We start from the raw sequence: 25235 nt of genomic DNA on the forward strand, positions 1-25235 counted from the left end.
CTTACTCATCCCCAGAGTGAGCCTCAGGAGGCACATCCATCATTCAGGATGATGGTGATACACTTTTGGTTGACGCTTTGCCAACAGCAAAGAAACTCTTACAGCAAGGATAGCATGAATTAATTTTGTTGCCATCCCCATTGTTTTTTGTTTTGTTTTTTAGGTCCACATCCGAGGCATTTGGAAGTTTCCAGGTTGAATAAGAGCTACAGCTGCCCGCCTACGCCACAGCCACAGCAACGTGGGATCCAAGCCACATCCGAGATCTACACCACAGCACATGGCAACGCCAGATTCCTGACCCACTGAGCAAGACCAGGGATAAACCGTCCTCCTGGATACTAGTTGGATTCATTTCCAGTTTGTGCCACAGTGGGAACTCCCCCTTTTTTTTTTGTTGTTGTTTGTTTGTTTTTTCAATGGCTAAGATCCGGCCAGAAAAGCCATAGGAAGGGCAGGGGTACTCACATGCATACTCCTTAAACAATGAAGGGGTTAAACTATAGTCAGCTACCACATTTTTTAAAAGGCCTGAGTCTTTCATCCAGCAAATAGTAATGGAGTTGGACTGGATAAACTGCAGGGCTGAACTGCCTGTCTAGCATTCCAGAATGACATTGATGCATCATAATAGGCATGGCCTTTAGAAGACACTAAAATAATGAGTCTCTAGATTTACCAGTTTCTTAATACATCCGATCATTACTGAAAGCATTTGCATACAGCTATGTCGACACTGTGACTATTACTAGCCAATGACATATTTCTCATGTCTGCTGAGACTTCTTTTTAAAATATTTCTTATTCAGCTCGACTTAGTAAAATGTTCTAGATAAACAGTTAAAACAACCTGTGACTTAAGCTTCTTCATCAGCTTTCAGCCGACCTGTACAGATTCTGTCCCAGGAGCCAGAGCTGGGAATTTCTAAGAAATGAAACTATGAATTGATTCAGTTGGTCACCACTGAATATGATGTGTTCCAAATACACTTGACTTAAAATGGCTATCATGAGTGGCAGTCATGTAACACGCAAATGCCTTAGCAGACACCGGGTGACAGAACAGAGCTGGGGCGGAGAGGAAGTCTATCTGGCATGTGTCTGGCATGCAGTCTGGAGCATGATGTTTGGACATGCGACACAGATTTTTGCCAAGTGCACACTTATCAAGTTCTCCCTCCTGAAGTTCAGAGAAGGAAAGAACCTCCTAATGCAAGCAAATCTCAACACAGTCTCCAAAATTCAATCTGAAGGCCTAAAATCTGGGACTGCCAGTGGCAAACTCCGTATTGAACTTTCTTTTCTTTTGTAATTCTTTTTAGGGCTGTGCCTACAGCATATGGAAGTTCCCAGGCTAGGGGTGGAATCAGCTGCAGCTGCTGGCCTATGCCACAGCCACAGCTACATGGGATCCAAGCCACATTTGCAACCTATGCCACAGCTTGCAGCAACGCCAGATGCTTAACCCTCTGAGTGAGGCCAGGGATCAAACCCACATCCTGATGTACAGGAGTCAGGTTCTTAACCCACTGAGCCAGAATAGGAACTCTCATATTGTACTTTCTTTCAACTTCCTCTCCTAAAGTCTCCTTTTTCCTATGCTATTGCATTGCACATACAAACAGAAGTGTAAAAAGATGTCAACTGTCTCAAGTGGAATAAAGTAAAACTCTGGAAAGGATAATTCTTATTCAAGACCTTAAAGAGGAGTTCCCGTCGTGGCTCAGTGGTTAACAAATCTGACTAGGAACCATGAGGTTGCGGGTTCGATCCCTGGCCTTGCTCAGTGGGTTGAGGATCCAGCGCTGCGGTGAGCTGTGATGTAGGTCGAGGATGCGGCTCGGATCCCACATTGCTGTGGTTCTGGCGAAGGCCGGCAGCTGCAGCTCTGTTTAGACCCCTAGCCTGGGAACCTCCATATGCCATGGGTGAGGCCCTAGAAAAGACAAAAAGACAAAAAAAAAAGACCTTAAATAATCTTTTTTTTTTTTTTTTAACTGAAGGCATATGTGGGGGTATGTGTGTATGCATGTGTTTTCTCACAAGCTAAGCTGCAAGAATTGTAAGACACACAGAATGGAAAAAGGAAACGGCTTCTAAGACATTAGGCGATAATACACCTCGGGAGGTCAAGCTGGGTTGCTTGATGAGGGCCTTTTGGTCACTGCCAGTTCCGATTTAGCAGTATGCTATTGATGGCCGCACCAAAGAGGCCTGAAGGAAGTGGAGACTATTAAATCACTTGTTTACCTCAAGTGAGCACCAGTGGTACTCAGTCAATGATTTTATTGATCCACAATACTGTTCAATTAAGTGTGTTTATTCTGATTCTGCAATTAGCATGCATTTGCAGAAGAAATACGCACAGTGGAACAAAGTCTCCAATTATCCCCTCCAGTCCCCCAGTTCTTCCTGGTGTACCAGTGTCATTTTCAGTTAATGGGTTATGCATTAAATGAACAGATATTATCATGTTTAAGAGTTGTATTGAGTGCAACGTCTAAACTCTCTGGTCTTCTGAGATTTCATTTCCGTAGTATGGTCAGTGAACTGAAGAACAGGGCAGGAGTTGGAAATTAAGCTTAAGGGGTGGGTCTCTCTTGGACAATAGGCAAAGATCTGGCTGCATGTCTGTTGATAAAGGAAACAAGATCCATTTTGATGCCAAAATGTCCAGATTCAAATAGCTAAATCAATAGGCTAAAGGAGGAAAAATGGAAACATAGTATATTTAGTCAAACCAGAGAAGGAAGTCATACCTCTAAGAGTGTCATAATTAGAACTTGGTGAGGCTCGTTCACATCACCCAATGACCGTACCAATACAATCCAAATGCCTGCCCTTTCTTTTACCAGCTCTTCATACACAGCATCTTCATTCTCTGCTTAGTCTTCACCTACCCTCTCAACTATCCCCCTTGGGACAAATACGCTGGGCCTATTTCTGTGGAAGAACATTTCACTGTACGTTGTGCCCAAATCAATCAAGAACCCGTGCCCATATAACAATACAACTGAAGAAAATAATATTTCTGAGAGTCTATCAACAACTTCAGTATCATTGGATGAAGGCTGGGCAATGTGACTGAAAAATGCTGGTTAGAGTTCCTCAGAAATGATTCTTCTCTTGTTTTCATTAGAGCTAAGGCTGAGAACATAGTCATTCCTGAAACAGGAGGAATAAAAGAGTCTTGACTACCCCAAAATATGTCCATCTGAAATAACTGGCTTTTTGAATGGGTGACATAAGGAATGGGAAATTCTAGAAATAAAAACTTCTGATCATTGTTGTGTCTCCATTTCTATTCATATTTGCAAAGTCTTTCCAGGTTGCTTACACTGTCCAGAATGGCACTGCCAGGGCCCCTCTCATTGTTCTTCCCCCCAAATATGAATTTGCCTTGTTTTCCACCCAAAAGACACATTTATCTCTCCTGAATCTTGGCTTACATAAATACAGATGAAACAACTCATTCCAATTGTCTATATTAGGTCATGAGATTTTATACTCAGGAACAATGATGGAGAGTAAAAAGAAATATTATAGCATCACTGGACCTGGCCTGGCTCTTGGCCACTGAAACATGGTCTTCACATCTCTTGCCTGAATTGATACTGAGACATAGAGGTTTCAAGTGAGGGGTGCTCTCTTTATTCTTATTTCTCTTCCGATGGAGCCACAGTTTTAAAGTTGGTGAATTTCACAGAATTTAAACACATAGCCACCTCTCTCTGGCATCTCTTCCTGGCCCAGTTTCCCTAGAGAGTGCTTTATATTGCATCTCTGGAATTTGCTATCACCCATTCTCAGGTTTTTTGTGGACAGCATTTGCATCATTTCCTCCTACCCTAGTTCCTGAGTTGGTTTTACTGATCCTCTACTCTTGCACTTTCCTTTCTAATCCTTCAGATAACTTTCTTCACCTCCTCTTTCTTATCATCTCTCATATCTACAGGAACCTCAGTGAATGCTTGGTTCACTGTACACTCCTCCCCTGGACATCTCATCCACCGTTTTTGTTCTACTTACGCATTCAATGGATATAATTTTCATGTCTACGTTGGCAGTCCCTGCTCTCTACCGGATTACTTCTTCCCCTTGATGTCCTCTAAGAACCTCAAACATAAATGTGCTAAAAATTGGATTTAATGCTCCTTTCCCTCAGGGAATTTCCCATCTTCTGTGATCTATTTCTGATACAACGGTCCTCTACCACCACGTATTTTTAAAAAATAACTTAGTAACTTGTAACTCTTCTACTTTCTTTGCCTTTACCATTCCCATAAGCAACTTTCTTTGTGTGTATGTGTTTGTGTGTGCGTGTGCTTTGTAGGACCATGCTCGAGGCATATGGAGGTTCCCAGGCTAGGTGTCGAATCGGAGCTACAGCTGCTGACATATACCACAGCCACAGCAATGCCAGATCAGAGCCGCATCTTTGACCTACACCACAGCTCATGGCAACGCCGGATCCTAACCCACTGAGCAAGGCCAGGGATCGAACCCACAATCTTATGGTTCCTAGTTGGAATTGTTTCTGCTGCTCCATGACAGGAATTCCCCCATAAGCAACTTTCAAGTCAATTCTATGTAGGAAACATCTTTCAAAATGCTCCCCCCACCCCCCACTTTCAGTTCTTACTTCAAGATCCTGCATCTACTTTACTTGAGGAGAAAGTAATGATTTACTTTATTTCCCTAGAGTAATAAAGGTTTTGTGTCGATACAAATCTCTTCTCTAGCCAATCCACCCTTCTTTTCCTTCCTATTTTCCTATCTGCCTTCTTTCCTTCTCTCTTTTTCTTTCTCCCTCTTTTCTTTTCTTTCTTTTTTTTTTTTCTTCCTTTAACTCCATGCCTGGGGTGTATGGAGGTTCCCGGGCTAGAGGTCAAATTGGAGCTGCAGCTGCTGATCTACACCACAGCCACAGCAAGACAGCTGCATCTGTGAGCTACACCACAGCTCATGGCAATGCCAGATCCTTAATCCACTGAGCGAGGCCAGGGACTGAATCTGCATTCTCATGAATACCAGTTGGGTTCGTAACCCACTGAGCCACAATGGGAATTCCCCTCTATTCTTTCTTACTTTCTTTTCTTCCTTTCTTCTTCTTCTTCTTCTTTTTTTTTAAAACAGCCTCACTGAGGCATACAGAAGTTCCCAGGTTAGGGACTGAATCACTGGATCCTTTAACCCACTACACCCAGCCAGGGATTGAACCCTGGCCTCCATAAGGACCTGAGTTAGTGCAGTCAGATTCTTAACCCACTACACCACAGAGGGAATGCCCCCTACTTCCTTTTTTGCTTCTCAACATTAATAAGCATGTTCTATGTGCCAGACACAGGAATTCAAAGCCAAACAAAACCAACAGGATCCTTTCCATCAGAGTCCTTCTAGATAAAGGTCTCCAGCTCACAAATTCCCTTTCCAGATGATACTCTCCTGATCCACACTAAAAGAGAACCACACAAACACAGAATTAAGTTCACACCACTTACCACACATTCCCTTCCACCACCATTACATTTCAGAATTCATCAAATCTCAACTTATTTTTGAGGTCTAACTTTTTCATTGTTGTAGCCCTGTAGTTTTAGCAATTTCAAATTGAAAATTATACATCTATTTTTTTCAAGAAGGAAGGGAAAGAAAATCACATTTAATAATTTTAGAACTGAACATCTTCTCAAACAGAGATCAGGACCTATAAATATAAGAGACTAGATTTCTATTACTTGCAAATGATAAACAACTCATGATATGAATATATATATGTGTGTGTGTGTGTATATATATATATATATGTATGATTGGGTCACTTTGCTACACTGCAGAAATTGATACAACATTATAAATCAACAACACTAATTTAAATTAAATATACTTTAAAAAATTTTTGGATGTCCCATCGTGGTGCAGTGGTTAACGAATCTGACTAGGAACCATGAGGTTGCGGGTTCAATTCCTGGCCTTGCCCAGTGGGTTAAGGATCTGGCATTGCTGTGAGGTGTGGTGGAGGTCGCAGACAAGGCTCCGATCCTGCGTTGCTGTGGCTCTGGAGTAGGCTGGTGGCTACAGCTCCCATTAGACCCCTAGCCTGGGAACCTCCGTATGCCACAGGACCGGCCCTAGAAAAGATAAAATAATAATAATAATAATAATAATAATAGTAATAATAATCTTGATGGGCAAGAATGCCTACAAGAAAATAGCCTTACTCATTCTCCCATGATAGCCAGCATTTTTCTTCCCTGGTTACCCCCATCTTGGCATGTCAATCCTACGAATCTTCAAAGGCCAGTTCAAGAGTCATCTCCACAATGCCTTTCTAGATAACTCAAGAAGAAAGAATTCTCTCTCCTCTACACTGCCCCACTAAATTTCCCCATTTCAATATGTTTTTACTATTTTTTTTAAAGCATCAGCTTTTATTGAGGCACACTTAAAAAAAAGGGTACACTGAAAAAGTTTTGTTTTTTTGTTTTACATCCACACCCACAGCTTATATGAGGGCCCAGGCTAGGGGGCAAATCGGAGCCACGTCCTCCACCTATGCCACAGCTTAAAGGCCACTCTAGTTCTTTTCTTAATAGTCTCAAGGAACAAGATGAATAGAAAGAGACAAAAAATTAATGCTTAATAATAATAATTTCTAAATTATGGACATTAAAAAAAAAAACTAATCAAAATCTAACAGGATGGTTAGTTCCTGGAGAGGACTCCAACTGCCATAATCCTGTCGCCTAGGACAGTGATATGGTTTTGCCGGCCAGGTCCTTTAGTCTTGCTTATCTAAAGGTTCAGTCAGAGGAAGAGCAACTTCCTAAATCACAGTTTCTGTGTGAACTGTCTTACATGGTTCTATAAGAATTTGGTTAGGACTTCCCGTTGTGGCTCAGCGGCAACGAATCTTGACTAGGAACCATGAGGTTGCGGGTTCAATCTCTGACCTCACTCAGTGGGTTAAGGATCTGGCATTGCCATGAGCTGTGGTGTAGGTCGCAGATGCGGCTCGGATCCTGCATTGCTGTGGCTGTGGCGTAAGCCGGCAGCTGTGGCTCTAATTCGACCCCTAGCCTGGGAATCTCTGGATTTTATCTAACTCAACTTCACATGTAAAACAGGGATTTAATTTCACAGAGCGTGGAAGAAATCAAATAAAAAACCCACAATACTATTTCTGATTGGCTAACACCACTGATAACAAGTTACGATGGGTTCTTGCAAATTCATTGTGACCATAACAGCTTTTACAACCCAGCTTCTGCTAAATACAATTACAATTAGCCTTTTTCAATATCATAGTATAATAGGTAAATACATAAAAATAATTACTAGTTTTTACCACTCACTATGTTCCAGGCATTAGGCAAAGCAGATTAACATTCATTACGGTATTTAATCCTCACAAAACTTTATAAAACAGGTACTATGAGAATCCCACATTTTACATGAGGGACATGAAGGTTAAGTAACTTGCCCCAGGTCACCCAGCAAATAGGCAGAAGAGCTGAAACTTAGATCCAGGTATCTTTCACTCCAAATCCGTAATTACTTTACTATACCGCCTAATAGGCAACTGGGCAAAGTACATAAAATCCTGAAAAATGCTAGATATCATGGTAGTATTAGTCCATGTATGTAATTGTTTATTTAGTCATTAGTAAAATAATCCACTAGAATGGAATGTATTATAGCCCTTTTTATGACAAGATAATGAGAACAGAAATGCACGAGCTTTCTAAATGCCCTATCATTTATTCTTATGGTCAGAATTTTTAAAAAATCTGTATGTCAGTTATAACCATGAAAAGATACAACTGTGAGTATCTGAGAAAGAACAAATTGACTTGTAGCAGTTAGGGAGGGGTTGCTCCACAGACACAGGTTTACTACCTAAAGGGTAAAGCGTCAGGAACCTGCTGCGTAGCACAGGGAACTCTACCCAATGTTCTGTGATGACCTATATGGGAAAACAATCTGAAAAAGAACAGATGCAGGTATATATGAGTTATTATGCAGGTGTATATATATATATATGAATTGCTTTGTTGTACAGCAGAAATTATCACATTATAAAATCACCTAACTTCAATAAAACTTTTTTTAAAAAGTATAAAACGTGATTCTAGAGAGGGGAAAAAATCATCAATGTTTCCATCAGTAAGTCCTTTTTTTAGGATTCAGTAAACAAGTGTTTAAACTCTAAGAGTGATTTTGATCATGAAAGCAACTGTGTATTTGCTGGAAGTGATATGCTTCTGGGAAAAAGAAAAGTCTACGTTAAGTGGTATGTATTTGTAGTGTGTCCTCTGGTGCTCGACGTTCCTTTTATCTAGGACGACATAATTCTGGGTCTCGATGCCCAAGAGCAGATTCATGACTACGTCTACAATTACTCAAGGGACTTTTACCTTACTTTTTTTTTGGGGGGGGGTCTTTTTAGGGCCACACTCTTAGCATATGGAGGTTCCCAGGCCAGGGGTTGAATCGCAGCTGTAGCAGCTGGCCTACACCACAGCCATGCCAGATCGGAGCCGCATTTGTGACCTACACCAAAGCTTATGGCAACGCCGGATCCTTAACCCACTGAGAGAGGCCAGTCATCAAACCTGAGGCTTTATGGATGCTAGTCAGATTCGTTTCCGCTGAGCCACGACAGGAACTCCAAGCTTCCTATTTTAGAAAATTTGAAGGGCAATTTGCGATCTGAAACTATCTGCATTTTTGGCAATATACACAGCCATTAATCCATCACAAACTGCTCAAAAATCAGTTGTATTAGGTAGACACTCAAGATGCATATCCAGAGATCTGGTAGACCTTTGTCTATACACTGGAAACTACCTAGGTGATGAAGCCAGTGAGCCAAGCTAAGCAGACGGTCCTAACCCCATTCTTCCAGTAAAGCCAGAGGCACAAAAAGAGTCTTTGTTTCTGTTTTTCACACTATATTTCTCTTTTTGATCTGCTTGCTTAATAGAGCTCTTATGTTTATTTTTCTAAGAAAATAGGGCCCAGATTTTTATATCAATTTAATATTTCACCCTAATAAATGTTTTATTTAGAAGACATTCCTGTCCATACACTGAAACTCAAACCACAAAGAAAAGTTTATTAAGAACAAAGTAGACTTGATCAGAAATACACTGATTTTATTAATAAAAATTCAATGTACTGACTGTGCAAAAATAAATTCAAAACAAAAGTTTATCGTGTATATTTTTTTTTTCAGAGCTGGGCTTCACAACTTAGTCATTTATTTAACACAATAAGTCTAACCACACTTTTACATCAGGCACACATGTCACTTCCCTTGATAGAGAAGTGTTGTTAGGTTAAAGTCATTTTTTTAAAAAATTATATTCTAAGCCCTAAAGGATAAACATTTATCCACTAAGACAGAAGGATAAAGATTTTAATGGCATCTTGCTTTAGGATTCAAAATAAATAAGGCAAAGATGAGTTTCCATCTTCTTAAGGCTAAATTACAGAGATTAAAATATATAAACACAAAATGAATGTGTTCCATTTGCATATTATATTTCGCTCTTAAAGTTGATATTGAAGATTAAGGGTCAGCATTTAATCCTCACTATCCTAATCCCTAAAATTACAAAGACAGGCATAAGTGCATGTCTGCTGCACTAAATTACCTTGAAAGAAAGCAAATTCCGGATGAAAAGGGAAGCATATTTATATTATGGTGATTTAAAATCTGTCGCCTAAACACATCTTCTCCCCTCGATCCATTGACCTAAATTGCACACTAAAAGCTTGTTTGTCTGCAAATGGGCAGCTAACACTTTGAGACAATCCAGAGATTCTTCACTTATGCAGAATCATGCCAACAATTTTTCTGACTACAATAAACACTGTCTTGTTCATATTCCACAGAAACAGGAATTGTGTTATAAAGCAGGAGACTTTCTTTACAGTGTTAAAACCATTTCCTGGATAGTTAATGATGAACACTTAGAACTCTGGATATAAGAAGTTGTGAATGCAAAGGTACCTACGAGAAATTTCATTAACATGCTACCATATCACTAGCTCTATTGAATTCTAATGCTTATTTCATGAAGGGAAAAAAATTTTTTTTTCTCTCATGGTTAAAAAATACTTGATAGAGAGGGGTTTATTTCCCGGATATTCTTCTAACACTTTCTAAAATCTAAAGTCCAATGCAATGAATTTTGAAAGAGAAATAAATCCAACACACCAATTCACCCAGGAGTTCAGAAACCCTCACAATTCTTCTTTCAGAAAATTACATTAATATCAATGTGGATGTGTCTAACAAAAACATCATAATGGCACAGCAGAAATAGTATACACTTGCAAAGAGTGTAACTTCCTAACTTGTATCTATTGGCTTTGTCAGATATACATTTATTTTTGATGGCAATTTTCTGAAATCACATTATGTACATCAATCAGATTATAACACTGCACAGACTTGGTTCCTCTATAAATCGGTTCCATCATCAACCCAGTGTCAATAGAATATCATGTTCCTTCCTTTAACACGTATTTCAAACAATTTCATGTATCTCTAAGTACAGATTCTCCAGTGTTAAAATCTATGCTATTTGTATGCATCTGTAACAATGGGGATAAATTCAGCAAATAGTCTTATAACATAAAACACTGAAGACTAAAATATGTCTCTGTTCGTGAATATGTTGAAAAGACTACAGTATGATGATAAATTAGTGTGATATTCACTTTACTACCATAAACATATATTCAAGTATATTTCATAGTGCATTGAAATTTTTTATCCAGAAGACTCATTTTATGGAGACTATAGAAGCTACAATGAAAAGGTCCAATCATCTTAAAAGGGAGACCACACTGCAAATGATCCAGTGATACTCAGCGTTTCAGGGCCAAACCCCTGCTGTTTAGCCAGGGTAGTTACAAAAGCAGACTAATGAAAGCTGCAAAAATTATAATTAATTTTCATTCTAAAGAAATCATTCTGCTCTAATCAACTGCCTATCAAACGTCATTGCAAATTATGCTAAAGAAAAAAATTATTAGGCCAGGTTTCCAGGGTAAAATTTTTCCATATACTGTATCAGAATAAAGAATGCCTGCGTGGGAATTACTTTTAATGAACAACAAATTACAATTACTAAACTAAATGAACCATCTGCCTTTTTTTCTGTTGTTTGTTTTCACGGCCTCACTGGCGCACAATGCATTGTCAGCTTAATTCCCATTCAAAATGGCAGGCTGCCTCCTCACCGGGGTCTCTCGTCCATAACATTTTAACAGAAAATCTGTAACAGATGTTTTCAATTTTAAGAAGAGCACAAGTATGTTTTATAAATATGTTCTAAACATTAAAGGCTGGCGTTTATAATAATAAGGTACATGCCTTTTTCAGACTGGAGAGCTTGGATGACTAAGTACTCCTAAACCCTAAATTAGCACATAAAGTATTCATAGACCAATACCAATAAAAACAAATCCTAATGTACTTTATTAAACATTTCATTCAAGCAAATGTGTTTTGTCTCTATCCTCTAATAGGTGATCATTTGTTTCAAAGGAGCATGCATGAGGACATTCAATAATGACATCTATTATCAAACCTTTACTGCAAGGTTTAAAGTGGTTAGCTGGATACATCATCTGGCATTGGCATAAAACATTAAAAATGGAAAAATCAGTCTCTTATTAGCATGTGTCTCATATTAGCTGGGCCTTTCCCTGCTGAGGTTTGGGGACCATGATACTGTAAAACACTTGGAAGATTGACTTTTATCAGGGCCATTTACCGAAAAGAAAATCCGATCTGGGCACACTCTTAAAACGAGAATACAGCGGATGGATATATCTTCATATAGTGCCAAAGGAATATTTACTAAAATGAATGAGATTTTTTTTTTCTTTATACTACTATTTATGGCACTGACAAGGAGCTCTGACTCAAAACTGCAATGAGGATATGCTTTAAAATCGTTCTTTAACATCTGTTATTAAATTTTTTTTCCTCCTTTAAATGAAGGTATTATCCTGATGGCCCCCCCAGGCTCCACACCTCCATTGATCACAGTGCACCCACACCATGTGTCCCAGACCAGAGGTAGGGGGTCAGCTCTGAGGGAGTCAGGAGAGCAGCTTTCACACTCACCCAGTCCCTCCTTTCTCTGCTGAGATGACCATAAAAAGGGTGGGGGGGAGAAAGAAAAAGACTGGTAAAGCTAAGGGAGCTTCCTCCCCAAAAGAAAAATGGACTAGACCTCTAGCATTTTCTGCTGGTCCTAAATTGTTTCACTTTCATTTTAATTTAAAGCTTTGTCCAGTGCTATTTTTTTTTTCCCCTGACAATCACTGGAAATCCAGATTCCTTTCTGCAATTAAAAAACAAAAGGCAATTGTATTAGATTATTTCATGAGCTAGACATAGAGGAGGATATATGATTCCAGGCCTCTCCACAGGCTGGCTGAATCTCTGTCTAAATACTCTCTGCTTTGAGTGGATATTTAACTATCATCTGCAGTGGGAACTGAAATGTGCTGCTTTAGAAAAGCGGCTTGCATGCCAGGGTCCACTCAATGTAATGGTGTCTGCTTTGAAGATTATTTTAATCTTCCCCCACCCTTGTTCTGCAAGGCAAGAATGAAGAAAATGACAGCCCCATTATTAGAAAGGCAGCCTCAGAAACAAACGAATGGAGAATTCTCCGAAAGGATACGGAGGCAAAACCACATTTTTAAAAGCCCTTCCTTATTTTTGCAATTGCATTTTATGAAAGCAAGTCATGTTGGAAAAATACTGTTTTTCAGAGTTTCCTAGGTTTGATTTTGCATTTTGATCATGGAAATAAACTAAGGCATCACCATTGTGTTTCCTTTCTTTAGTTTTACTGTAGAGTTAGGGCCAATAGAGAGGCTAGTTCTTGGCTTTGCAAGAACTCCAAAGGAATGTTTCATTTTAGGTAAAAATTGTTTTCATTCAAAATATGCACAATGTAGCTGTTTCCTTAACTTTTAACATTTTGAACTTATAAAATACTATGAGTAGAAATAATTTAACAACTAATACTCCTTTAACAGATACACTTAAATATAAAACAGACTGCTCTTCTAAAAAGTAAAACAGTTTTGAAAAAGTTACTTTACCAGAAAAATGCCTGTATTAAAAATCCATTTGTATTGATGACACACATAATAACACTTTGATAAAGGAATTCAAGTCATAAAATATTCTTTTATGAAAAAATAGCACCCGAGCATTTATTAGAAACCATTCTTTTACTCCTTCCTAAAAATTTGATCATAAGTGTGATACCTATAATTATCACATGAAGTAAAAATTGGTTCTCATATTCCCTTTGAAGGATGCTATTTAAAATTAGTAATTCCTGTCTGACCAGCATTCATTGTTCTGATGCAGAAATACATATTGATACTCATTCTGTCATTGTTCTACTTTACTGATACTGAAAATATGAAACCACGGACTGACTTCTTTGGAAACTCAGCATTCTTTCAGTTAGGTTTGAAATGAAATGTCTGCTGACATCTACAGATCAGTGCCTGAATGGGACAGAAGGTACAGCAGCTCCCATCCTCACTCAAACTCATGTGTTCCCTGAGCATGTACTGCTGTTACTAACATCTGGGTCACAGTCTCCCATTGCTAAGAAGGTAAATGGCTACAATTATACTCACTCAGCTGTAACTTGGGGAGGGAACAATCAACTCTTCCCTGGCTCAGACTGTGGGCTTCTTCCCTTTGTCCCTGTCTCCGAACTTGACAATCACCTACCCAAATCTTTGTAAGGCTCCAGCCTAATACTCTCCTCTTCCTGTTTTCCCCAGTTTGCCAGTACTCTCCTGTATTCATCAAAGGTCTTACCACTTTGTAGCTTCTCTGTGTCCACTTTCTAGGATGCTTGCTCTTAAATGTATAGGGTCTGAGAATCTTCGAAGAGGTATGGAAACACTCCTCGATGGGAAAAGGAATGTTTTTTTTTTTATGTGCCAGGTGATTCGCCCTCCACACCTTTGGGAAGCTCACCTATGGACCCTAACCCTAGGTGTCCCTGAACCCGGTTGACAATGGCAACCTTCAGAGAAGCTAAGCAGTAATAGCAATGATTAAGATCACAGCCTTTCGGAAGGTGAGACTGGGTTCATACTCTAGCTCAACTCTTCATGTGACATTAGGTAAGACACCTGATCTTGCTGGGTCTCATTTGCTCATCCGTACAATTGCAGTGATACCTGTGTGAACCCTGGTGGGCTGTCAGGAGGACTAAACGATACAGTGGACCTAAAGGATTCCTTGGTATGTAGAATTTTAGCTCTTCTGTGCTGACACAAAATGCAGGAGCTTTATTGATGGTATAGATGTTGTTTGTCTCTTACCATGCTCAAGTCAAGGACCATGTATTCACTGCGTATTTAAAAAGTAGTTTTCAAAGTATACTATTGAGGCAAAACCCTTTGAAAAAACTTAAGAATTTTTGGCAACAGCGTTATGGGAACAACGTTTGCAGAATTGATGCATTTGCTTCAGAGTTTTAAACGCTTCTGTTATTATCTCTTTGTTCATGTGGTCACAAAGCATTCCATTGGCCACAACTAAACCAGTTCCTTCTCTTTAAAAATAATACAGATGGACTTCCTTAGGAGATGGTTTTAATATTGCCTGTCTGCCAGGGAGGAGTCTCCTCAAGGTCTCCTTTGTCCTTATGATTCCAAGATGAATTAGTTTTTCCAGAATCTTCTAACTCAATTACTCCAGAGGTAACTGACTTTTAATTCACAAATAGAAAAACCAACACCAAGTTCTCCTTTGTCACTTGGAAATGTGTTTTCTCCCAGTTACATGGAAGGATTTCCAGTTCTTTCTGACACACAGAGTACAAAGATGCACATGGCCTAGCTTCACGTCTCTTTATTATTTCATAGACTTCAGTAAATTTCTGCTCCTATTCTTTTCCTTTTGAGATTTATTAATACCAGCTTTTAGTCATCTGTAAGCCCATCCATACTGGCTGCAAGCATTCTTGTTACCCTGGTCTGGAGCTTTTCAATCTGTTATATGTCTTTTGGGGTGAAAGGTTCACGTCTATAATATTTCTGTTTTGTTCATGCTGATGCAATAGAATTTTATAACATACAACAAAGAACTGGAATCTCAGTAACAGCATATGTAAAAGCATGTCAGGAGAAAGGGCAAATCCAGGACCACAGCAAGAGACCGAGTCTAAGAGGCCCCCGTCCTCAGTCATTCATCCCATGGGAGCATTTTCCCAATTAATTAGAATAATGTGTCACCCAAATTGAACAACAGAAATCATCTTTGCTCTTTAAAACCATGAAAATTAGATACTTTGTACAAAAAGTCACTAAAAGGGAGGATTGTTAATTAAAGATTGGCCAGAAGCGTTTCAAGTCACAACTCCCCACTTTACAGCATCTCTTCAATCTCTACTAAACAAAAACAGAGTATTATTAGAGTAGGACCATTGCTTCAGCCTTAATCTGATCCCTTTACTCACTGGATTTATTTAAGTTCTTACCAAAAGCTAAGCTTCAAAGCACAAGGTACACACCATATTTCTCCTCTTATAATCTTGACAATGGCTATCATTACAATTGCAGGAAAACTGTGGGGCAGGGATAATATAGTAAAGAACAAAAAATGCTTCCAAAAATTCTTCATAGTTGTCCTTTTATTGTGACTGTATTTGTTCCACTAAACTGTTTTTTCATAAAAACAAACGTTTGCTCTAATCAAATACTTGAAGGACTAACACAAGACATTTCAAGGAAGGAGGGGGATGTCCTAATGCTTTAGCATCACATTATCTCTGACCTTGAAATATTACCATAAGCAATGAGGTCAGAGTCATCATCACAACATTATTTGGAGGTTAAGTCTTTCAAATAAAACTTACATTTCTCTAAACACTGTGAACATAGTGGGAAATGTTCTAATCATCTAAACCAGAATCACTTATTTCAATAATTAATAGAACTAGTTGTGAATATGAATTTTTAAAGAGTCAACACAAAAAGACCTAGATGATTCAGGGTAATCACTTTCATAACGATTGGGGGGCTCTCCCAGACTGTGTTCGTCCTCACTAATCACCCACTTCAAACCCCTGACTTTGCACAGGTCTCATTTTGATGGTCTAATAGTGTCAGGAGCAGATTTCAATGTCAATTATTTAAAAAGCATGATAGGAGTTGCCGTTCTGGCACAGCAGGAATGAACCTGACCAGTATCCATGAGGATGTGTGTTCCATCCCTGGCCTCACTCAATGAGTTAAGGATCCGGCTTTGCTGTAAACTGTGGTGTAGGTCACAGATGCGGCCCAGATCCCGTGTTGCTGTGGCTGTGGCGTAGGCCACAGCTGCAGCTCTGGTTTGACCTCTGGCCTGGGAACTTCCATATGCCACACCTGTGGCCCTAAAAAGCAAAGCGAAAATAAATAAATAAAAAATAAAATAAAAACCCATGATCAAGGCTAGTACTGCCACCTGCCCTGAAAAAGTATTTGCCCTTCCTTTCATCTCCTGATTAACATGGGCTGATTTTCCAATTTATGGATTAACTATACCTTTTACTAGTTCTTTTTCATCCACTGATTTCCTGCCTTTGAGCCATTTCTTAGCTCATTTTCTTTTCCCAGAGGGGAAAGAGAGAAAATTAAACTCCAATCCATGGAATTTGCTGTGATGAAAGGTAAAGGAAGAGACTGGCAACCACTGGCTAAAATGAGGTTTGGGGATTTTCATACTTGCCTTGGTTCCGGTTAATCTAGAATATCAAGGGCCTACTTGATAGGAAGTCATTGATCCTTCACCTCCACAAGATGATTGAACCATGATCTTGGCGGGAAAGCTATTCCCTAAACTAGAACTTTTCATAAGGTTTTTGAAACAAAATTATATTTATGAAGATAATTTAAGGTAAATCTTGAGACATATATTTAAGATGCATCATTTTGGAAAAATCAATGTAGAGCAAACATCTGCTCTAACTTTAAAATTATTAGGCTCCTTTAGTCAAGAAGTAAGGTGTCGCTGCTTAGAATTTGTTAATAGGTTTCTGCTTATTATTTTCCTAACAGAGTAGCCCAGCCCAAGTCCCCAAAGGGTTAATGCTGCTGGGTGAGCTGAATTCATGAGCATAATCCTAAACAAGTGAGGTGAAGTTCTATCAGGTCTATTTCAGCGTATCAGGGATTACCGCTGGCTGTCTGATCCTGCTGAGCCTCAGGGAGGAACATTCTATTGTATTTGAAATCCTGGCCAGGAAAGAACAGAAGGTTAAATGGGTGCCTTGCTCTGTAATCAAATATCACAGGCACTACTTATCTATTCAATGAACAACTGACGTAGAAAATCAATTAGGAACCAAATAGCTTCTTAGGAATTTTTACCCAGAAAAAGGCAAGAAATTTTTTTTTTGAGAAGAGTTTATTTGACAGGCTTCAGAGTGGAATACTACACATTCTGGAGCTTGTTTATCTACTTGTTTATTTAGTTTTCTAAAATATGTCTAACCCCATACTCTAGAGCTTCTGTCCTAATTTGCTGGCAAAACTGAGAGGGCGTTTCAGGAGTAAGGCTTCCACACTCTAGCACAGCTGAATCTCAATCATTTACCTTAAAAAGGAAAAGCCCTGCAAAATGAGTCCACATGAAACACTGTCGCATTTGAATACAAGTTCTGAACAGTAATGCAAATAGATACTATTGTTTTTATGGAGCCGATCTTAGTGATCTTAATCTTTTACCTCTTCGGAAAAGCATTCCTTCAACAGGGAATCGTCTGTGAAAATATTTTGAGCATGGAGGTCCAACGGGAGGAGGGGGAGGCAGCCACAGCCCCTGGGCTCTTTGTTCCCAGCAGGAAGAGGCTCCCTTTGGTGGTCCCTTGTCTCCCCAACCCCCATCCTCTACCTGTCACTCTGAGTAGATGTCACAGTTCCTGCACACAGACAAACAGGCTGACCTGGCCAGGCTGCCTGACCTTGGACAAGCCTCAAATCAAATCTGGTTATTAATATTGGGGAGCGTCAAAACGCAATCTTCCAGACACTGGAGAATTGAGCCAGAAATTATGCAGGAGGCACCCCTGTCAATAAGAAGCATCAAAATGCTAAGACTTAAAAGTGTTCACCTGAGGAGGAGTTAAGAGAAACTTTTTCTTTCTTTTTTCTGTTCTGTGAATGCTATTGAGAGAAGTTTGCTCAGGGCCTTTATAGGCCCAGCTTATCTGTCCTTACACTTTCAATTATTTTTGGACTCTTTGCTTTATAAGAGTTCTTATAAGGTAATCCATTTGCAGGCAAAAGCAGATATAATTGGAAAAATATTGCCCTTTCATAGTCATGGAAGATATTTTACAAATGGGATGAAATACTTTTAATACCCTCATTGTAGTTCAATGTGCATATAATTTTAACCATGGGTTCTCCTTCTCTGTAATTGTTAGTCCCTACAACTTTCTCTCAGAACATATCCATAATCTAGGCTAAAAAGGGAGAATATGCAAAACCATTTAACTTCCTAGGCAAATACAAAATGTGCTACAGTAATAAATGGATTACTCTTTCAAACCACTACTAAAATTAAAAAGGAAATTTAACCTAATTTTCCTATTTACACAATCATTTCCATATTCCCAGGTTACAGGTCTCTTGAAAAGAGTTACATGCCCTTCACAATCATATCAAAATTGATCATTTGGCCAAAATCTCTTGTTACAGAGTATCAATATTTCCTGTAAAACTATATTTTGAAACTCATCATTGGAGTTCCCTCTATGGTGCAGTGGGTTAAAGGACCCAGCATTTTCTTTGCAATGGTTTGGGTCCCTGCGGAGGCACAAGTTCAATACTTGGCCCAGCACAGTGGGTCAAAGGATCCGGCCTTGCTGCAGCTGTGGCTCAGGCCGCAGCTGTGGCTCAGGCCCCAGCTGTGGCTCAGGTCCCAGCTGTGGCTCAGATTTGATCTCTGGCCTGTGAACATCCATATGCCATGGGTGCAGCCACACACAAAAATAATTCATCACTAAGTTTTTGCTTAAGTAGGGACCCCAAACAATGCAACTGAAGAAAATGCATTTCTTCCAATCCTGATAACTGTTCAGCTTCACTACAAATATTTTTTTAAGTAGTAAAATCTTTCTTTTTTCTGTGGGGAAAAAAAAGGATAATTTCTTTTGATTTTTGTTGTCTTTTATTCATCAAAAAATGTTTCCTTTGAGGATACATCTGGACTAATGCATCGTTTTTTTTTTGTTTTTTTTTTTTTGGTCTTTTTCTAGGGCTGCACCCATGGCATATGGAGGTTCCCAGGCTAGGGGTCCAATTGGAGCTGTAGCCACTGGCCTACACCAGAGCCACAGCCACGCAGGATCCGAGCCACATCTGCAACCTACACCACAGCTCATGGCAACGCCGGATCCTTAACCCACTGAGCAAGGCCAGGGATTGAACCTACAACCTCATGGTTCCTAGTCAGATTTGTTAACCACTGAGCCACGATGGGAACTCTTGGACTAATGCATCTTAATGATATATTTTTTGCTTAATGAACTATTCATTTGCGCTCCCTGTGAAAGTATACTCAGAGGCTTCATGCCAGCAGGATGGAGACTCCATGGTATATAGAATGAAAGAATTCTGTTACAATCAACTACTCCACTCCTTCCACCTTCTGGTATTTTATATCAGTTGCTTCCTCAAGCAATACAAATCCACTGATGCTTTAATTTGTGATATTGCTAACTAACTGGTATTAACCAATGATGACTATGAAATGTCCTTGCATTTATACTGGCACAAGAAGATGATATGTCTGTCACAATAGAGCAAAATGCTCTGGGTCACACAAACATATAACACTGGACCATGTCTTTTACTTGAGCACAAACCTCCAAAGGTTTACAGTACACATACATGCATGCACACGAAAAATGATCCTTAAATAACCAAATGCCCAGGGTTCACTACAGGCAGAGCAGGAAACTTTTGTTCTGCACTGATCTACATGCATCAGCAGGACTCAAGTAACTGATCAAGTCAATCAAATTATTAGCAAAATCTTGAAATAATTCTCTTGATTTTTTTAAGCACATTAACCCAGTGATTTTATTGGTCGGCTCTTTCACTGTGTGGGAAGAGGGATTGTTTTGTTTGGATCTTTTGTGGGAAAGAGGCTATATTGCCAGTGGGATTCAGATAGAGTTGGGTCCTGGCATTTTATAAGAGATCAAGGGTCAGCACAAAATTGATTGTTTCAAGTTGATCTATAAAAAAAGGCACTTCTTTATGAAATAGACAAAGACCCAATCTTTAACTTGCAAGTGGTTAAATGCAATAACTTTTCCAGAGCTGTGTGGTCTAACAATGTAGACTCTCTCACTTATGACACTGGGCACCATATTTATTTGCTTCTTTTTAGCACTGGTTGCCACTGTAGCTGCCAGTTCATTTGTATTAGATGCTACATTGGGAGAAAAGTACAGATAGCATTAAAATAAAATTGTCAAATTATAGACCATACAATAGACAGTTCGGTTCTCTTTCATAGACAAGATAAAGTGACATACACACATATACACACACATCCATGCCTACACAAACACACGTGCGCACATACACATGCACACATGCATTTACATCCATACCTATGGCAAGAAAGAGAGAGTAGGCTGGCATGAAATAAAACTCTGAAAACAAACCTCAGAATCTGCCTTCCTAGAATAGTAAGAAAATGAAAAATTGCAGAATCATTACAGTGAGCTACAAATGAGCATGCAACCCAGCAGGCCTGTGAAAGCTGGCTCTCCTGAGACCTATAAGATTCCTGTTCAGAAAATAGACTATATATCTGCTGCCTGGGGATATCTTTGTGTACAAGGAGAGTGGATTTCTGCAACTATGATGAAGCAATGCAGGATTCCAAAAATCTACCAGAAAAGATATTCCTACAAAATTCAATCCAGGGGCCTTAGGTTTTTTGTTTGTTTGTTTGTTTTACCAACACCTGGACTCAGAGAGTGGTACTTGGGCCCAACGATTCACTAAAGTGCTAGACCTTCAACAAAAGAGCAGGTCTTTGGTACAGAAAGAGTTTTCTTTATAAAGATCTGTCATTTTGCTTAGGAATTTTTTTTGTTTATTGTATATCAAAACAGGTCAGACTCTTGTCCTTAGAGGTAAAACAAGGAGCAAGACAGAAGGTCAAGGCCTTTCATGACTTTCTTGGACAGGGTATGCAGTATAAACAGGCTCCCACGAAGTCTCAGTGTGTGAATGGAGAAGACGCAGGATAGCAGAAGACACAGCTTTTCATCTCCAGACGCAGGAGGGACAGATGCTAATGGAGCTGAGCTCAGTACCACAACCACAAAAACACTGTCACTGCAGGCATCTTCAGATCAATGGTGACCTTCCAAACCTACTGGTCCTGGAGTTCCCTGGTGGCTCAGTGGTTAAGCATCTGGCATTGTCACTGCTGTAGCTCTGGTCACTGATGTGGCATGGGTTCTATCCCTGGACCAGGGAACTTCTGCATGCCATGGGTGTGGCCAAGAAATTAATTAATTAAATAAATTTTAAAAATCAATAAAGCACTGTTTAAAAAAAAAAAAAAAACTGAGGTCCAGTGATCTTCTGATCTTGATGATCAGAATCATCCCTTTTTAAAATATTTCTTATTATAGCTGACTTACAACATTCTGTCAATTTCTGTACCGCTGTACAGTAAAGTGTCCCAGTCACACACACACCCACACACCCACACACACACACACCCCCACACATTCTTTTCTCACATTATCATCACGTTCCATCACAAGTGACTAGATAGAGTTCCCTGTGCTATACAGCAGGATTTCATTGCTTATTCACTCCAAATGCACTAGTTTGCATCTACTAACCCCAAACTCTCACTCCATCCTACCTCCCCCCGTGCCTTGGCAATCACAAGTCTGTTCTCCATGTCCCTGAGTTTGTTTCTGTTCTGTAGATAGGTTCATTTGTGCCGTATATTAGATTCCAGATATAAGTGATATCACATGGCATTTGTCTTTCTCTTTCCGACTTACTTCACTTAGTATGAGGCACTCTAGGATCATTCATTTTAAAGAAGAGATTCCCGGATGCACCCCCAGAGGTGTCAGCCTCGGAATCAGTATGCTTTAAAAGTTCCAATAGGGAGTCCAATTGTCACCTTTAGTTCATCCAAACTTCCATGCACATTCGGTACAAATCTGTCAAATGGATATGCATCCATTTCTACAATGCCTTTACACAAAAACATTCCACGACCCCCCGCAAAGTTTGAAAGTACTTGCACTCTGATCAAATCTCGCTGGTAAATAAATGCCGTTTTCTACAGGACAGCTAATATCTAGTGAATCAATTCCATTCAGCCCTGGTTACTTTTCTAAATACCTCAATACAGGGTCTCTTTCAAATTCTTCGCTTTCGTCCAAGATCAGAGGGAGAATTTGATTTACACAAATACCTACATGCTAATGACACAAATAAACATTCCAGATCAAACACAACTACTTACATTATTGGTTTATGATGGCAAATAACTATTTCTTTGCCTAATATGTGACTATGTGTTTAATGCTTGTCTCCTCCACTAAACTTCAAGTTCCACCAGAGGAAGGCCCGCATCTGTCTGGTTTGATGCAATATCCTTACTCCCCAGCACAAGGCCCGACAGAGTGGGCTCTCAGTAAATGAATAAATGACATGATTGGTCAAATAAGTAAATAAAGCACAGGGGATGCAGAAACGTTGTTCAGTTACTTCTCTATATGTGATTATTACCCTGCTTCCTGTTTACAAGAAAAATACATAAACATATATTTGCAGATTAAACAAAACAGTGGAAAAATCTGAAACCTGATATATACATGTAACTACATCAGCAATTCAAGATGAGATACTTGTTAAAGCTCAGAATAAATTCAGCTCTGAGAACCACAGATGTGATTACGTGTAGACCAGATCTCCACTTGACCGTTAAGTTAATGCTGACTTTCTAATCACTGTGGTAACTCAGAACCCATTTTAAAGATGAAAAAATTGTGGTATCTGCCAAAAGGCAGAGGCAAAATTAATGCCAGACACAGAAGCTTTAAACATAATTTTTCAGCTTGTGTGAGCGCCACCGACTACTACCCATTTGCAAATTCACACTTGGCCGACTTGAAAACTGGTATTTAAAAGTGTAATACACAGTTCCCTTTTCTGTGGGCAAACTTCTAAGAAAGAATGGATATTGAATTTAAAGCACATAAAAGGACACACAAATAGTTATTTTCTCTGAGCTATATTTACCCATTTTCAAGCTGATGAGTGTAGCTACATTCTTCTTCAAAGCAAATTTCAGTTGAAGGCCAATTGGAGGGAGAAAGTTAAGAATGGCTTTTCAGGAATGACAAGTCCTAGATATAATAGTGTAACCAAGTGCACTCAGAGAAATTAAAAAGGAAAGTGTCTTACCCATAATAAGAAAAGCAGAAGTCATCTCCAAGTACAAAAAACATTGGCAACAGAGGAGATGTGCTGACAAGACACCAGTAATATTTTCCACAGAGGAGAAAAGCTTTCATCTCAGAATACATTTTCAAAGCTATTTTTGTACCTTAATTAAGATCTACAGAACTCACTGTAGTGTTTTTTTCCTCCATTTACTAATATATTAACTAAGGCACAGAAAGGCTTGCCAAAAACCACATAAGGAGTGAGAAAGTTGGTTGGATGCTTGTTTAAGACAGAAAATGCCTAACTCTCCTTTTAAACTTTTCTTGAGTTACAGAGAGTTGCAGGAAGATGGATGTGCAGATCTTCCACCGCCTTTCTCTGAGACATCACCCCACACCCCCTCACCGCCACACTCCCGCAACAGACTAATAATGGGAGGGCATCTGAAGTGATACCCATCTTGTCAAGGAGCATTAAGCTCAACTCATCAGTGTTCCTAGACATAAGTGCCAAAATAGGCATCCAGTCCTTCAGTCTCACTGTGTTTCACCCTCAAGAAAGCAGCCCCAGAGAGTCTTTTAGCTGGAGATAATACGGGGTTTATCATGTTTTCTTGCGTAATTTTTTTTTCCTTAAAAACTTTCTCCATAGTAAGACAGAAAGAAGAAATTATGCAATGTTATGTTCCAACAGTAGGAACACCGGCAGTCCCAACCCTGACCTCACTCCATCCATGTCAATAAGCTTTAGGCAGATCAGGAGGTCTCTGGAAATGGAAAACATCAAGGTCATTTACAATTGCTTGAATAAAAAAGGATGGTGCCTGAAATAGACCATTTTATCACTGATTCATTAGACTGGCGATTAGAAACAAGTATGTTTTTATGTCTCCAAAAAGGAAAAAGTCCTTCTAGTTAGCAAAAAAAAGCACCACATAATATTTCACTTGCTCTACAGCTTTACCGCTCTGAAAACACAAAAATCATGCTCACAAAACATCACAAGGTGGGGAAGGGGAGGCAAGAGAGGGAGCATACTGAAATATACTCTTACAGTGCTTTAGTTTTCAACAATGGGACACCTTCTTTTACTTGTGTGGAAACAAATAACCACTTTATCAAAGTTCTGCAAGGCAGGAATCTAATTTCGTCCTTAAATACCACAGGAAATCTAAATATTAACTTTCGAGATGACACAGAGGAGTAAACATGGCTAAAATGTGTTATATAGAGTACTAAAAATGTCGCTACAAACTTCTGGAACTCAGAAAAGCTGTTAACAGGGACAATTCACAAGGGAAAATAAAGCACAGATAAAAAGTATTGTATATTTTCTTCTGACACCTGGGGAGTTTCTTGAGGACAGGAACTGCCTCACATACCCTCTGGGTCAGTTTTACTCACCACTGAGGACCAGCACAGCACAATGAGGACAAACCAGCTTTTGTGTTTTGCTAGAACATCAATCTAATGAAAGGTGTTTGCGTAATTTTAAGTTATTGTCAAATATACCAATTTTTCATTCTTACAAGTATGGAGAATTCAGTTCATAAATATTTTTTGAAGAAGAGTGTATGAACCAGATAATGGTTTACATCCTGAAAGAAAAAGAACTAAAACCTACATACCGTTATCTGTGATTTTTCTTTTTTTCTTTTCTTTTTTCGGCCACATCCATGACACATGAAAGTTCCAGACCAGGGACTGAACCTGTGCAGCCTCCAAGACAATGCC

Source organism: Phacochoerus africanus, chromosome 6, assembly GCF_016906955.1.
Source record: "Phacochoerus africanus isolate WHEZ1 chromosome 6, ROS_Pafr_v1, whole genome shotgun sequence".
In the NCBI taxonomy this organism is placed as follows: Eukaryota; Metazoa; Chordata; class Mammalia; order Artiodactyla; family Suidae; genus Phacochoerus; species Phacochoerus africanus.